The sequence below is a fragment of the Procambarus clarkii genome, chromosome 2 (genome assembly GCF_040958095.1).
Source record: "Procambarus clarkii isolate CNS0578487 chromosome 2, FALCON_Pclarkii_2.0, whole genome shotgun sequence".
Lineage (NCBI taxonomy): Eukaryota > Metazoa > Arthropoda > Malacostraca > Decapoda > Cambaridae > Procambarus > Procambarus clarkii.
This window is the reverse complement of record NC_091151.1, coordinates 18,009,684-18,025,351: the sequence shown is the minus strand read 5'-3', so window position 1 is coordinate 18,025,351 and position 15,668 is coordinate 18,009,684. Positions and strand designations below refer to the sequence as shown.

At 36.6% G+C, this 15,668-nt stretch overlaps 2 non-coding genes across 2 annotated transcripts; one reads left to right on the top strand and one right to left on the bottom strand.

Annotated features, from left to right (window-relative positions):
- Positions 1–348: 348 nt before the first annotated feature.
- TRNAV-AAC (transfer RNA valine (anticodon AAC)) lies at positions 349–421 on the top strand. Its single transcript has one exon. It is a non-coding gene; the product is annotated as a tRNA-Val (tRNA).
- Positions 422–1,901: 1,480 nt separating this feature from the next.
- Positions 1,902–1,974, bottom strand: TRNAV-AAC (transfer RNA valine (anticodon AAC)). Its single transcript has one exon. It is a non-coding gene; the product is annotated as a tRNA-Val (tRNA).
- Between the last annotated feature and the right edge of the window lie 13,694 nt (positions 1,975–15,668).

Genomic DNA, 15,668 nt, shown 5'->3' with positions numbered 1-15,668 from the left:
CCTGTTGTCACCTTGATCTATCAGGACTTATCTCAAACTCTGCGAGTCATGGCACATAGTTACATTATGGTGCTTAATTATTCCCATAACATTGAGAGTCTGTGTGTTATCGAGGGAGCTCCAGACAAATTAAGGGACAATCAAAGATGAGTCCGGGAGGAATACATGCCCAGACACAAGGAAACTTAATTACCTTATTTTGTGTAATAATTTATTACTTTATGTTATTATTTTGTCATATTTCTTCACTGATCTTGAAAGTGCACACAACTGACTTCTTTATGTCATCTGTTGGTTTTAGTCCTCATAAATAATTATTTGTAAAGTGCATTGATAAATTATCTTCAGGTGCTCATGGTGTAGTGGTTATCACATCTGTCTAACACACAGAAGGTCCCAGGTTCGATCCCTGGTGAGCACAGTGTTTTCCATCCTGGTGTTCTCACATGAATTATACTGTAATAAAGCAGCAATAATTGCAACACATTTAAGGGCAACACGCTGGGTGTACAGTGTTCCATAGTTTGAGATTAGTTTTTCTCAACTGTTCAACGTGCAACAGTCTCATTAGGTTCTAGGCGTCAGACTATAAATAAACAACAACAGTCTCCGTGGTGTAGTGGTAAGACACTCGCCTGGCGTTCCGCGAGCGCTATGTCATGGGTTCGTATCCTGGCCGGGGAGGATTTACTGGGCGCAATTCCTTAACTGTAGCCTCTGTTTAACGCAACAGTAGAATGTGTACTTGAATGAAAAAACGATTCTTCGCGGCAGTGGATCGTGTTCCAGGGACCTGCCCGAAACGCTACGCGTACTAGTGGCTGTACAAGAATGTAACAACTCTTGTATATATCTCAAAAAAAAAAAAAAAAAACGTTTTTGACTCAAATAAATTACATCCAGCGGTCGACCCCACAGACGCAGTCATCAATTTTAACATGCTGTTCATTCAAAATGAAAATTTTCTCAAATATAAATTAATATTATAATATATTAGCATATTGTGCATATATTGGTATAGGTTAGGTTAGGCTAGGTGTTTAGGTTCTGTTGGCGATTATTTGTATTTGTAGTACGTGGGTGAAGCATTTATAGCGTTGTGATTCGAACAAAATTCGTCAGTGAAGCACTTGTTCCGGATATGTTCGAACGTCAGAAGTTGTGAGTCGTGTGTAAACCGCTTTTCATTCATAAACAGGGGGTTTGGCGTGTGCATGGAATCACTTTTGGATCTTTGTTTGGAGGACGGGCTGTTTATAGCGTTGTGGTTCAAACAAAATTAGTCAGTGAAGCACTTGTTCCTGAAATATTTGAACGCCAACAGCTGTGAGTCGTGTGTGAAACGTTTTTCATTCATAAACAGGGGGTTTGGCGGGTGCATGGAATTATTTTTGGGTCTTTGTTTGGAGGTCGGGGTGTTACACACGACTCAAAACAGATTTCGTTCGAACATTTCCGGAACAAGTGCTTCACTGACTAATTTTGTTTGAACCACAACGCTATAAATGCTTCACCCACGTACTACAAATACAAATAATCGCCAACAGAACCTAAACACCTAACCTAACCTATCCTATGCCTATATATACACAATATGCCAATATATTATAATATTAATTTATACTTGAGAAAATTCCCGTTTTGAATGAACAGCATGTTAAAATATATTAATGCGTCTGTGGGGTCGACCGCTGAATGTAATGGACTTGAGTCGAGGACGGGTTGTTTATTTATAGTCTGACGCCTAGAACCAAATGAGACTGTTGCACGTTGAACAGTTGAGAAAAACTAATCTCAAACTATGGAACACTGTACACCCAGCGTGTTGCCCTTAAATGTGTTGCAATTATTGCTGCTTTATTACAGTATAATTCATGTGAGAACACCAGGATGGAAAACACTGTGCTCACCAGGGATCGAACCTGGGACCTTCTGTGTGTTAGACAGATGTGATAACCACTACACCATGAGCACCTGAAGATAATTTATCAATGCACTTTACAAATAATTATTTATGAGGACTAAAACCAACAGATGACATATAGAAGTCAGTTGTGTGCACTTTCAAGATCAGTGAAGAAATATGACAAAATAATAACATAAAGTAATAAATTATTACACAAAATAAGGTAATTAAGTTTCCTTGTGTCTGAGCATGTATTCCTCCCGGACTCATCTTTGATTGTCCCTTAATTTGTCTGGAGCTCCCTCGATAACACACAGACTCTCAATGTTATGGGAATAATTAAGCACCATAATGTAACTATGTGCCATGACTCGCAGAGTTTGAGATAAGTCCTGATAGATCAAGGTGACAACAGGACAGCCAAGTCCCCCCTCCAAACCTGGCAGCGGACAGCCGCCGCCTCCCAGGACACACTATCTTATATCTTATACTGGATATGCTTATTTTCATTTATATTCTTTTTTTCATATATACAAGAGTTCTTATATTCGTGTAAAGCCACTAGCACGCATAGCGTTTCGGGCAGGTTCTTAATCCAAATTTTCCCAAGAATATGGCCCGCCAAATAATTTAACAACCAGGTACTCATTCACTGCTGGGTGAACAGAGACTACAGTTAAGGATTGGCTTCCAGTCAATCCTTCCCGGCCAGGATGGGAACCCAGGCCAAAGCTTTCGCGAAGCGCCGGGCGAGTGTTTTACCACTACGCCACGGAGACTGTTTTTTTTTTAATTATTTATTTATATATGAAAAGGTACATTGGGTTGAGAAAGTACGTTTATTCCCAGCAAACACAGAACGTTTGTGGACGTTTTTAAATGGTTCCACAAAGGTAATACTGTAACTTTTGACATAAATACGTATATCTGATGTTCTTAAAACCAAAGGATATAACTAAAAACATATATTCTTGAGACACAGTTTTTTAAGATTTATGTAAAAATTTAAAAATAATAGTGAATGCTATGGTATTATAATGTTTTCATGCTTTATATTTAAGAATAAATAATTTTCAGTCAACATTTAGTTTTTTTTGTTTACTTTCTGTAAAGCTATCCAATTTACGTTCTTATAACATAAATATAACATTTATATGACGTCAGTATAACGTTATTTACACGACATCATTACGTTATTATGATGTTATATTAACGTATAATTCCTGTGTGAAAACCAGAATATATATTGAACTTTATGTTTTAAACCTTGTAAAGTTATCATAAAACTTGGAATAAGACGGTAAGCATGCTTTACTTATGAAAATATACAAACAAATCAACAAAAACATTTTAACATAAAAAACATAAACATAACATAAATTAATTGCATGCATGGGAGTTAACTGGAACTCTGTAATATTGCATACATGAACCTTAAGGTACAAACCCAGTGTATTTACTCATGCAGTTCTTTCCTAAATCTAAATTTTTCCAATTTTTACACTTTGTTTCGAGTTCTGTCTTGTGTTGCTACTTTTAATACCCCATTAATGTCCCCTTTGTTATGTCCATTCATCCCATTGTGCACCTCTACCATATGTCACTCCTAATTCTTTGCTTTTCTAGAGAATGTAATATAAGCTTTGACAATCTTTCTTCATATGACAGGTTAACAGGTAGAACAAAGATTACCATTTATATATGGATAACTATTATAAGTCGGTTTGAATGAGTGAATTGCTGCTTGAAGATAGGTATATACACCTGTGGTACTATCAGATTGCATCGTGGTGAGCCTAAAACCCTTCAGATCCAAGCAAAGGGTAAAATGCCAGCAGATACAATTGCGAACACATTGATACCAAAATGAAAGACATATGACGAGAATTGAGGTAACCAAAGTGAAAAGAGTGTTCACATTACATTGCACTAGAGTGCTCCCGGGTTACTTTCTCTCACTTTCTCTGTTTTGTGCGGATGGTACACCTTGCTTTTGGAGTTTATATGCATTTAAACCTGTAGATAATTCTATTGCTAACACATTGATACCAAAATGAAAGACCTAGGATGACAATTGGGGTGACCAAAATGAAAAGAGTGTATACATTTTATCGCTCTTGTGCGCTCCCTGGTAACACACTCTCGCTTACTCTGTTTGTTGCGGATGGTAAGCCGGGCTTTTGGAGTTTATATGCCTTTAGTCCTGTAGAGAATTCTATTGCGAACACATTGATGCCAAATTGAAAAAACTAGGATGAGAATTGAGGTAACAAAGTTGAAAAGGGTATACACTTTTCAGTATATTATCACGCTCTCTAATGTAATGAGAGTTGCCTGAGGGTGGCTCAGCTTTCTTTTTCTGGTACCCTTGGCCTACATTCATCTTGTCGGCGGGTGGAGCGCGCTGCTGTCTTTGACATTATATGCACATAGTTCTGTTGGGAATTCTATTGCGAACGCATTGATACCAAAATGAAAGACATAGGACGAGAATTAAGGTGACAAAGTTGAAAAGAGTATACACTTTTCAGTATTTCCGCGCACTGCCAGGGAATGTCCAAACAAAAATGGAGAGAGTGGAGGGGTAACTTGCCCAAAACGCGAAAGTGTTTGGGGAGATTAACTTTCGTTCAATACTATTATGCAAAAGGAGCCACACATCTATGGTTCATCCAATAAAATCAGCAGACTTCTAGATGTTACTACTGCTCGGCTTAGACTCGGTTACAAGTATTTCTGGGAATTCTCATTATCTGCCGATGTAGACCTGACCAAATGTTAACTGTCAACAAAATTATTTGCACACCCCTCCGTCACTATGTGATAGTGAATTCAGAGACAATTCTATAACCAATGTACCAACGATGTGTCAATATTTCATTCAAAATGATCTGGTACCAGAAATTTTAGCCAAATATCCCCAGTTTGCTAACTGTAAGTAGTAACTGATTGTAACCTATCCACCGCTGCCCACTGGATGAGGGGCGGTGTGCAGGACAAACATATCAATTGTGACACTAGCTCTCCACATATGTCAGTTGCTTAATTTAGAAACTGTACTTGTGATCGATCTCGAACCTATTGTTGATGTGACGACTTATACTGAATTTTGTAACTAGCTCATCAAGATTGTAACTTGCTTAGCTAAATGAATTGTTGGGTTCAGTCCCTGAGCCCATTATGTGCCTCTGCAACCCTTTCCACTACCGCCCACAAGATGGGTATGGGGTGCATAATAAATGAACTAAACTAACTTTAAGGCATCCTGAAAGAAAGCTTGGAGGGCTTGAAAAATTGCAGAACGAAGCCTTGAGGATAATCCTTGGGTGCCTTCGTACCACAAAGATACTTAATATGAGAAAGGAACTTAATATTCCGAGCGTTGTTTATCGTGTTACTGAAAATAACTGTCAAATTGGTATAAAAATGCTTAGGCTAGCTCATCCTAACCCTTGCACAGAAGCCCTCCAGAATTTCTTTATTGAATGTAAACATTGTTTCAAATAGATAAATAAAATTGGAACTGAACTCAGAAAGTATCAGATTTATAATTTGTACCAAGAGAGACAACAATAGCACTTTCCTGCACTGTAGGAAATTACACCCTTTTCAATTTTAATCCCTCCCTTTCCATCAAAGGAGCAAATTAGAGATCAGTCCCAGCTTTGTCTTGAGGCAAAGCTCAACGTCTTAAGCCATATTGATGCTCTGTCCACAGAGCATTCTCTCTCTCAAATCATATACACTGAAGGTTTCCTACAGCGCCCAACGGGTGCAGCTGGAAGTGCAGTTGTCCTGGCAATAGGATATGACTTATATTTTGAGTGGGGAGTCCGTATAAACAACTGGGCCTCTACCCTTCAGACTGAACTATTTGCCTTGCTCCTTGCACTGAAATGTGTACAAGTATCCAAACTTGATACATTAGTTGTAAGTGACTCTTTATCATCCTTAATTGCTCTCAACTCTTTAAGACATAACTGTAACATGCTTGTGTCTGAAGCTAGACACAAATACAATAACAACTTGAGGAACCTTATCATAAACAATAATCTCAACAAAAATCACATAGTTCTCAGAGGTGATTTCAATATTGACCTAGGGCTACAAAATAACCCTCAAGTAGACTGTTTCCTCAACAGCATGAATTCCTGTATGCTCATCCCCGCAATCACCAGGCCCACCCGAGTCACTCAAACATCTGCGACTACCCTGGATCACTGATGGACCAACATAACAGCTCCTCTTACATCAAGTATAATCACTGACAGAACAACTGACCACTATCCTACCTTCCTTGTAGCGAACATGGCCATAACACCACCAGGTAACAAGAAAATTACCTTTAGGTTACAATGTGAAGCGGCAATAGGCAATCTCACAAATGCCCTCCACAATGTAAACTGGGAATCTAAATTTATCAATACACAGGATAATAATTCGTTAACTAGCCTCTTTCCAAAATTTAAAGCCTTTACAATACTTATTGTCCTCTCCTCACCAAGCAAGTAACTGGCAAAAAGGTTAAATAATCCCTGGCTCACTAATGGCATACTTAAAGCAATCGACAAGAAACATGAATATGAAAAAAAAACTTAGGATTGGCCTAGTTGGAAAAGAAGTAGTTAAGAGGTATTCATCAGTGCTTACCAGTATAATAAGAGCAAAGCGTTCCTATTACGAGAATAGATTCAAAGAAGCAAAAGGCAACATAAAAAGCACATGGAGAGCCATCTCTACCATCCTAGGAGCTAAACAACATTCACATAATAAGATAAAAATCTCCAAGGATGGTTATACACCTGCAACAGATCTTGAAACAGCAACTGAATTTAATAGCTTCTTTTCATCGTTTGGTGCTCACCTTGCCCGAAAAATCCCAGAGACTCAGACATATGTTACCACATATCTTTCACGCAGCTATCCAAACTCTCTTCTCCTCTCTCCGGTCAGCCCTACAGATGTTGTGTCCATCATTCACTCGCTAAAAACCAAAGCTGGGAACATTAGTGAAATACCATCGATGGTACACAGGCGTGCCTCCCATGCCCTTGCACCATCCATAGCACTGCTGTTCAACAAATCCCTAGAGTGTCATACCTTCCCTGATATCCTTAAAAAAGCAAGAGTAACGCCAGTTCATAAAGGAGGTAACACGGCAGACATAAATAATTACAGACCCATATCGAATCTACCTATATTATCAAAATTATTTTTTTTTTTTTACAAACAGCTCTACTCCAATCTTGTAAAATTCAATATACTAAGTCCCTGTCAGTTTGGCTTCCGCTCCCAAAAGAGTACCAATGATGCTATTGTTAGTCTGCTTGACTTAATCTTCTCAGCCCTTGACAAAAGTGAGTTTCCAATTGAACTCTTCATCGGCCTGAGAAAGGCCTTTGATACTGTTAACCATAACTACCTCTTACTTAAATTCCACCATTATGGAATCCGTGGCCTTGCCCTAAACTATATCCGATCCTATCTTAGTAACAGACACCAATATGAAGCCATCAATGATATAACCTCTCCCACTCTACCACTTAATTACCGTAAAGGTGCCACAGAGCAGCATCCTAGGACCCTCCTGTTTCTTATATACATCAATGATCTCCCTAATGTCTCTAACATACTTAAACCTATATTGTTGGCTGATGATACTACTCATCTACTCTGACCCCAACCCACTCCTGTTAAATAATGTTGTAAACAATTAATTAAAAAAAGTCTACTTGTGGATGTCAACCAACAAACCTCACACAAAACATAGAAAAGACCTACTATATCTTATTTGGAAACAAATCAACAAATGCAATTCAGCTTCAGATAGATAATGTAAACATTAGCAATAAAAATGATGGAAAGTTTCTTAGCCTATACTTAGACAAGAGACTCAACTTCCGCACCCATATACAACACATAACTAAAAAGGTTTCTAAAACAGTTGGTATACTGTTTAAGATCAGATATTATGTACCCTACTCTGCTCTCCTCTCACTCTATTATGCACTTATCTATCCCTATCATTCTTATGGCGTTTGTGCTTGGGGTTCAACCTCTGCAAACTACCTCAAGCCCATCATCATCCAGTAAAAATCTGCTATCAGGACAATAAATAACTCTACCTTCAGACAACACACAGCTCCCTTGTTCAAATCCTTAAACATGCTAAACAAATTCACTCCATACATTCTCCTGTGTAAATTACGTTTATAAAGCCCTTTTTCTAACTGCAAACCCTGTTCTGAAACTCTTCCTGGACAGATGTAATAGAACACATGGCCACGTCCCCACCAGACATAAATATCTCTTTGATATCCCCAGAGTCAAACTTAATCTATGTAAACACTCTATGTAAATAAAGGGACCTAGTCTATGGAACTCACTCCCTTATAATGATTTGAAAAGCTGTCCAACTTCTGCCATATTCAAAAATAAAACCAAAAAGTACCTGTAGTACTTTTTAAGTACGAGGGAGTAATGCGCAAAGCGTCCCTCACCTGTGACGTCACAGCGTCACCTGACGCCATATCAACACATCGGCCATTTTGTCGTCAGTTCAGTCATGGCGAGGACTAACCCTTCATGCAAACTGCACCTACTATCAAGAAGAAGAAGATTTTGTGTTCCACCGATAGTATTATCGTAAGTAAGCACTTATATTTTATATTTTATTAAATTAATTGATTCTATTTTTCTGTAATAAAGGTCCAAAGGGTTGTTAAGGAACAAGGGTGTAGCGATACCGACGCTCAGTGCGCTCAACTCACACCAAAGTATCACCTGTGTAGCTTCTGTAATTAGTGTTAATTAGTTATGCTATAAGATAATGAAGCGAGTATAAGATTAACTCGCTACAAGGGTACTGTGTTGGGAGGTGAGGGCTGTTACTGGTGTCTGTGGGGATGTGAGGACTTGTACCAACCACTATCACCACCAGTACCTTGTCTTGCATCCTGCTTAGTATTCCTATTGAGATATGAAGTATTATTGCATTCATATAATTATTCATTCATTGTCATTACTATTTTTATGGGCTATGTTCTGTTACCCTAATGCTTTTTACCCCTGGGCATGTCCATTTACTCTCCAGCCCTTCACAAGCCACTGCTGCACCCCCTCCATGCCCATACTTACTGTGCTTATTCTTACAGGACTGCACTGCATTATGTGGTGCTCACTGCCTGGACACCTTGATACATGCATTATAGGGTTCTGGTAGTTGTTCTACTCACCAAGCCCTTCCAAGGCCAGGCTTGACATGTGAGAGCTTGGTCCAACAGGCTGTTGCTTGGACAGGCCCCTCAGGCCCACATATCCACCACAGCCTTGTTTGTCCGGCACTTCAAAATCAAATGTTTATTTACGTAAGGTACATACATATTTTTAGGTAAGGTACTCTTTATTTGGGTAAATTTATCTTCGTAGTATTTAGCTTTGGCTCGTCTAATTATCTTGGATAGCAATAACGAGTAATTCTTTGAGAATTCTTTGGAGACAATTCCTAACCTATACTTCTCCCAACCTATACTTCTTCTCAAGGTCATCTTCACTTCTTGAAGATGTTCAGGTTTTCTCTTGAAGATGTCGACGGTTGTTCCAGCAATACTGTATTTCTTTTATTGCTGAAAACCTGTTTTCAGCCATAAAAAAATAATCCTGAATCCAGAAAAAAATCCCTTTTGTATCGTCTGGAAATTTTCAAATATTGCTGATCAAACCTGAGTCTAAATTATTTGTATATATTATGAATTACAGAGGTCCCAGGACAGGGTTTTTAGGCACTCCACTTACATTTTCCCACTCTGACTTAACCCCCATTTATACAAACTCAGTCTTATCTTTTAGCTAATAATTTATTGTACACACCATACTCAGCCTGTGTAGGGTAGTTTATTGTGCATGTGTAGTATATATATTTGTGTAGTATATTTGGTATATTTAATGCCTCTAACCTCTCCTCATAGTTCTTGTCCTTCAGTTCTGGGAGCCACTTAGTAGCATGTCTTTGCACCTTTTCCAGTTTGTTTATGTGCTTCTTAAGATATGGGCACCATACAACCGCTGCATATTCCAACTTTGGTGTAACAAAAGTCGTGAACAATTTCTTGAGTATTTCGCCATCCATGCATTTAAAAGCTCTGAATATTATCCTTTACCTGCAATTGGTTGTTGCTGTATTTATAGAATATGATTTGTTCTACTTTACATTTGTTTGTTCCTTTTTTTCAAAATTTCTTTCTGCCTCTCTCCTCACTGCCGTGTAGTTGTTTCTCTTTGTATTACTGGTATGTTTGGGGGTTTGGCCTCTTCGTATATTGATTCCATTTTTGTGTCTTTTGGTCTCTGTCCGTCTTGAAATTTCAGTTGAACAAATCCTGTTTCCTAGTTCTGCATCTTTGTTTTGGTATAAATGTTTTTGTTCCTTTATCATATATTTCACAAAATTGACATACTGTGCATTAATTCATCTCAATTACTTCCTTTCCTAACAGCAAGCCTTTCCAGTAAAATTCTTTGAATTCTTTTCTGACTTCTGGCCTAATGTTTGTTTTATCCTAGTGTGTATGATGCCTAGCGTGTGTCTGGTGCCTGTTGTGTTAAACCGAAGATAAATGCATAAGTATAGGTCAGTAATTTCTCCAGCTTTGAAAGGGGCTTTCATTATGCAGCAGTATTCCACTCTAGAGAGCACTAGCGTCTTGAAAACTATCATCATCGGTATAGCATCTCTAGTGTGAAAAGTTCTTGTTATCTATCCTGTCATTTTTCTTGCAGTTGTGACGGCTACTTTATTGTTCTTTAAATGTAAGGCCTTCTGACATCAGTACACCCAAATCCTTTACGTTGCTTTTCCGTTCAATGTTATGATTTGACTGAGTTTTGTAAGTGGTTTCCGTTTTTATATTTTTTATTTTTTCCGTAGCGCATGAGCTGAAACTTATGTTCGTTAATCACCATGTTATTTTCTGTAGCCCATAGAAAGACCTGATTTACATCTGATTGGAGGTTTGCCGTGTCCTCTATGTTGCCTACTCTCGTGAAGATTCTAGTGTCATCTGCAAAGGATGATCAAGTACTATAGGTTGTGTCCTTGTCTATGTCCGATATGAGGATGAGAAAAAGTATTGGAGCAAGCACAGTACGCTTGGGGACTGAGCTCTTTACGGTTGATGGTCCAGATTTTATTTTGTTGACTACTACACATTGGGTTCTATTAGTCAGGAAGTTGTATATCCATCTGCCTATTTTTCCGGTAATTCCTTTTGAACGCATTTTATGTGCAATAACACAATGGTCACATTTGTCAAAGGCTTTTTTTTGTCAAAGCGTTTTGTTTGTCTTCCATGGCATCTAGTGCCATGTCAGAGTGGTCCAGCAACTGTGATAGGCAAGAGCGCCCTGTTCTGAAACCATGTTGTCTGGGGTTATGGAGATGCTGTGATTCCATGTATTTTGTGATCTTACTTCTTAGCATTCTCTCAAAGATTTTTATGATGTGCGATGTTAGTGCTATCGGTCTGTAGTTTTTTGCCTCTGCCTTATTTCCTCCTTTATGGGGCGGTGCTATCTCTGCTGTTTTTAGTATGTCAGGGACAATGCCAGTATCTTGGCTTTGTCTCCAAAGAATGTGAAGGGCCTGCGATAACGTTTTTTACAGTTCTTGATGAATATAGAGTTCCAAGAGTCAGGGCCTGGTGCAGAGTGCATAGGCATACTGTCTATGGCTTCTTCAAAATCCAGTGGGGATAGGATCACATCTGATTTATGATTTGATGTTGGTATCATATCCATGAAAAATTCATTTGGGTTATCAATCAGATGGATGGAGAGCTACACTCGTGGTGTCCCATTTTCCCAGCACTCTTTGTCATATAATGCTTTGAAACTTTTGACGGATTTGGCCTCCACCACCTTCTCACCTAACATGTTCCAACCGTTTACCATTCTGTTTGCAAAAGTGAATTGTCTTACATTTCTTCGGCATCTTTGTTTAGTTCGTTTAAATCTATAACCTCTTGTTCTTGAAATTCCAGGTCTCGGGAAATCTTCCCTATCAAGTTTATCAATTCCTGTTACTGTTTTGTACGTAGTGATCATATCTCCTCTTTTCCTTCTGTCTTCTAGTTTGGAATATTTAATGCCTCTAATGTCTCCTCATAAATCCTGCCCTTCAGTTTTGGCATGAATGTTTGTGTGCCTTCATCGTATATTTTGCAAAATATGGAATACATCTCATTTACTTTACTTTAAGAATATGGTTCGATCAATTAAAAACCCTCTTGTTCAAATTGCAAAGAGACTGAAAGAGATGCAGCATGCTCAATGGATTATATATTAGTGATTATTATTAGGATTATATATTAGTGAATCATATTAGTGATTCAATTATTATGGTCATAAAACAATAAACAAATAGTTTTGGTGTTATTACACTCTATTCACAGGTTATATATAAGTATCTGCATGTTTTGTTCACCATTACAAACCACTAAGTTGGTTTGATTTTTGTTGAGATTGTTATTTATGATAAGATTCCTTACGTTATCTGAGAATGAAGCTATGTCGGTATTGGGAAATCTATAGATGGCACTTATAGTCAAGGAGGATTTAAGGGATTTACTGGAGAACTTGGCAAAGGTATATTCACAATAGTCGTCTCTATTACTAATGAGACTATTGCAGATGAAGGTATCTTTGTAAGATATTGCTATGCCACCTCCTTTTTTTATTAGGCCTGCAGTTGTGAATGGCTTTATTATCAGCCAAGTTGTAGCATACAACATAGCATATATATGTATATGGCATACATATATATATATATATATATATATATATATATATATATATGTCGTACCTAGTAGCCAGAACTCACTTCTCAGCCTACTATTCAAGGCCCGATTTGCCTAATAAGCCAAGTTTTCCTGAATTAATATATTTACTATAATTTTTTTCTTATGAAATGATAAAGCAACCCTTTTCTCTATGTATGAGGTCAATTTTTTTTTATTGGAGTTAAAATTAACGTAGATATATGACCGAACCTAACCAACCCTACCTAACCTAACCTAACCTATATTTATAGGTAAGGTTAGGTTAGGTAGCCAAAAAAAGCTAGGTTAGGTTAGGTTAGGTAGGTTAGGTAGACGAAAAAACATTAATTCATGAAAACTTGGCTTATTAGGCAAATCGGGCCTTGAATAGTAGGCTGAGAAGTGCGTTTTGGCTATTAGGTACGACATATATATATATATATATATATATATATATATATATATATATATATATATATATATATATATATATATATATATATATATATATATATATATATATATTAGTTGATTTTATACCCGCATTAGGTCAGGTGATAATACAATGAAGGTGAAAACATGGGGGGATACATAAGGGATAAACATAGGGGCTGCAGAAGGCTTATTGGCCCATACGAGGCATCTCCTATCTAAACACAAAGATTAATCCAGTGTAATTGGCCTGTTATGTTGTAACATAACATATATATATATATATATATATATATATATATATATATATATGTTATGTTACAACATAACAGGCCAATTACACTGGATTAATCTTTGTGTTTAGATAGGAGATGCCTCGTATGGGCCAATAAGCCTTCTGCAGCCCCTATGTTTATCCCTTATGTATCCCCCCATGTTTTCACCTTCATTGTATTATCACCTGACCTAATGCGGGTATAAAATCAACTAATATATATATATATATATATATATATATATATATATATATATATATATATATAAAGTTTAAAATTCACTTAAAAATGTAAATTTTAAGTTAACAAATTTTAACCAAAAAACTTGATATTTTTCATATTTGGAACCATTCCATAATCCCAAGCATAAATGATTATATTTCTATCACTTGCTCTTAAGATTGTTTCATTTAATAGAGGTTGGGCATAATTGTTCTCTGCTGCTAATAGAACTGACTGACTTAGCTATAGGAAAATGTAAAATTAATTGGTTTATCCATTACAGTATTTTGCAGTTTATTTCATGATCCTGTGCTTAATACTTGCATAAATAGTAGATTACAAAATGCATTTTTATATCATTAGTATTGAATAATAATAATGCAAATAATTGACTTATAAATGATGTACAATTAATTGGTAGGTGATATTATATTATTAATATTTTTTCATTCTTGCAAAGCCTTAACAAAGTCATTAACATGTTAATATAAACTTGATCACCTTCCACTTATTTTCTCATGTGCTACCTACATGTACAAAACCTTATTCCTAAATGCATATTTTGTTCTGAAACTTGTCCTTTATATGTTGTGTATCACCATCTCTGGAGAGTTTTATCTGATTGATGTATAAATTACTTTTAATTTTACAGAATATTATTGTTATACTGAATTTATTATTATATAAATAACTTAATTTTACAGAATCATCTATCAACGCACATCCACAAGTTGAGGAGGAGGATGTGACCTTCCAGATGTCTGAAGTACTGAAACAGGCACCAAACAGGCCTGGTGGATCTAGGTACAAGGTAAAATAATTTAAATTTTTTTTTTTTTTTTTTACTAATTGTCCGATATATATATATATATATATATGTATATATATATATATATATATATATATATATATATAAATATATATATAATGTGTCGTACCTAGTAGCCAGAACGCACATCTCAGCCTACTATGCAAGGCCCGATTTGCCTAATAAGCCAAGTTTTCTTGAATTAATGTTTTTTCGACTACCTAACCTAACATTTTCAGCTACCTAACCTAACCTATAAAGATAGGTTAGGTTCGGTCATATATCTCTATTAATTTTAACTCCAATAAAAAAAGAATTGACCTCATGCATAATGAAATGGATAGCTTTATCATTTCATAAGAAAAAAAATAGAGAAAATATATTAATTCATGAAAACTTGGCTTATTAGGCAAATCGGGCCTTGCATAGTAGGCTGAAAAGTGCGTTCTGGCGACTAGGTACGACATATATATATATATATATATATATATATATATATATATATATATATATATATATATATATATATATATATATATATATATATATAATATAATATGTATGTGTGTGTGTGTGTGTGTAATTACCTAAGTGTAGTTAAAGGATGAGACCGTCTTCCCAGCACTCTTTGTCATATAACGCTTTGAAACTACTGACAGTCTTGGCCTCCACCACCTTCTCACCTAACTTGTTCCAACCGTCTACCACTCTATTTGCGAAAGTGAATTTTCTTATATTTCTTTAGCATCTGTGTTAAGCTAGTTTCAATCTATGACCTCCTGTTCTTGAAGTTCCAGGTCTCAGGAAATCTTCCCTGTCGATTTTATCAATTCCTGTTACTATTTTGTATGTAGTGATCATATCACCTCTTCTGTCTTTTAGTTTTGGCATATTTAATGCCTCTAACGTCTCCTCGTAGCTCTTGCCCTTCAGTTCTGGGAGCCACTTAGTAGCATGTCTTTGCACCTTTTCCAGTTTGTTGATGTGCTTCTTAAGATATGGGCCAACTTCTGTTGTTGGGCACCACACAACAGCTGCATATTCTAGCTTTGGCGTAACAAAAGTCATGAACAATTTCTTTAGTATATCACCATCCATGTATTTAAACGCAATTCTAAAGTTAGAAAGCGTAGCATAGGCTCCTCGCACAATATTCTTTATGTGGTCCTCAGGTGATAGTTTTCTATCTAGAACCACCCCTAGATCTCTTT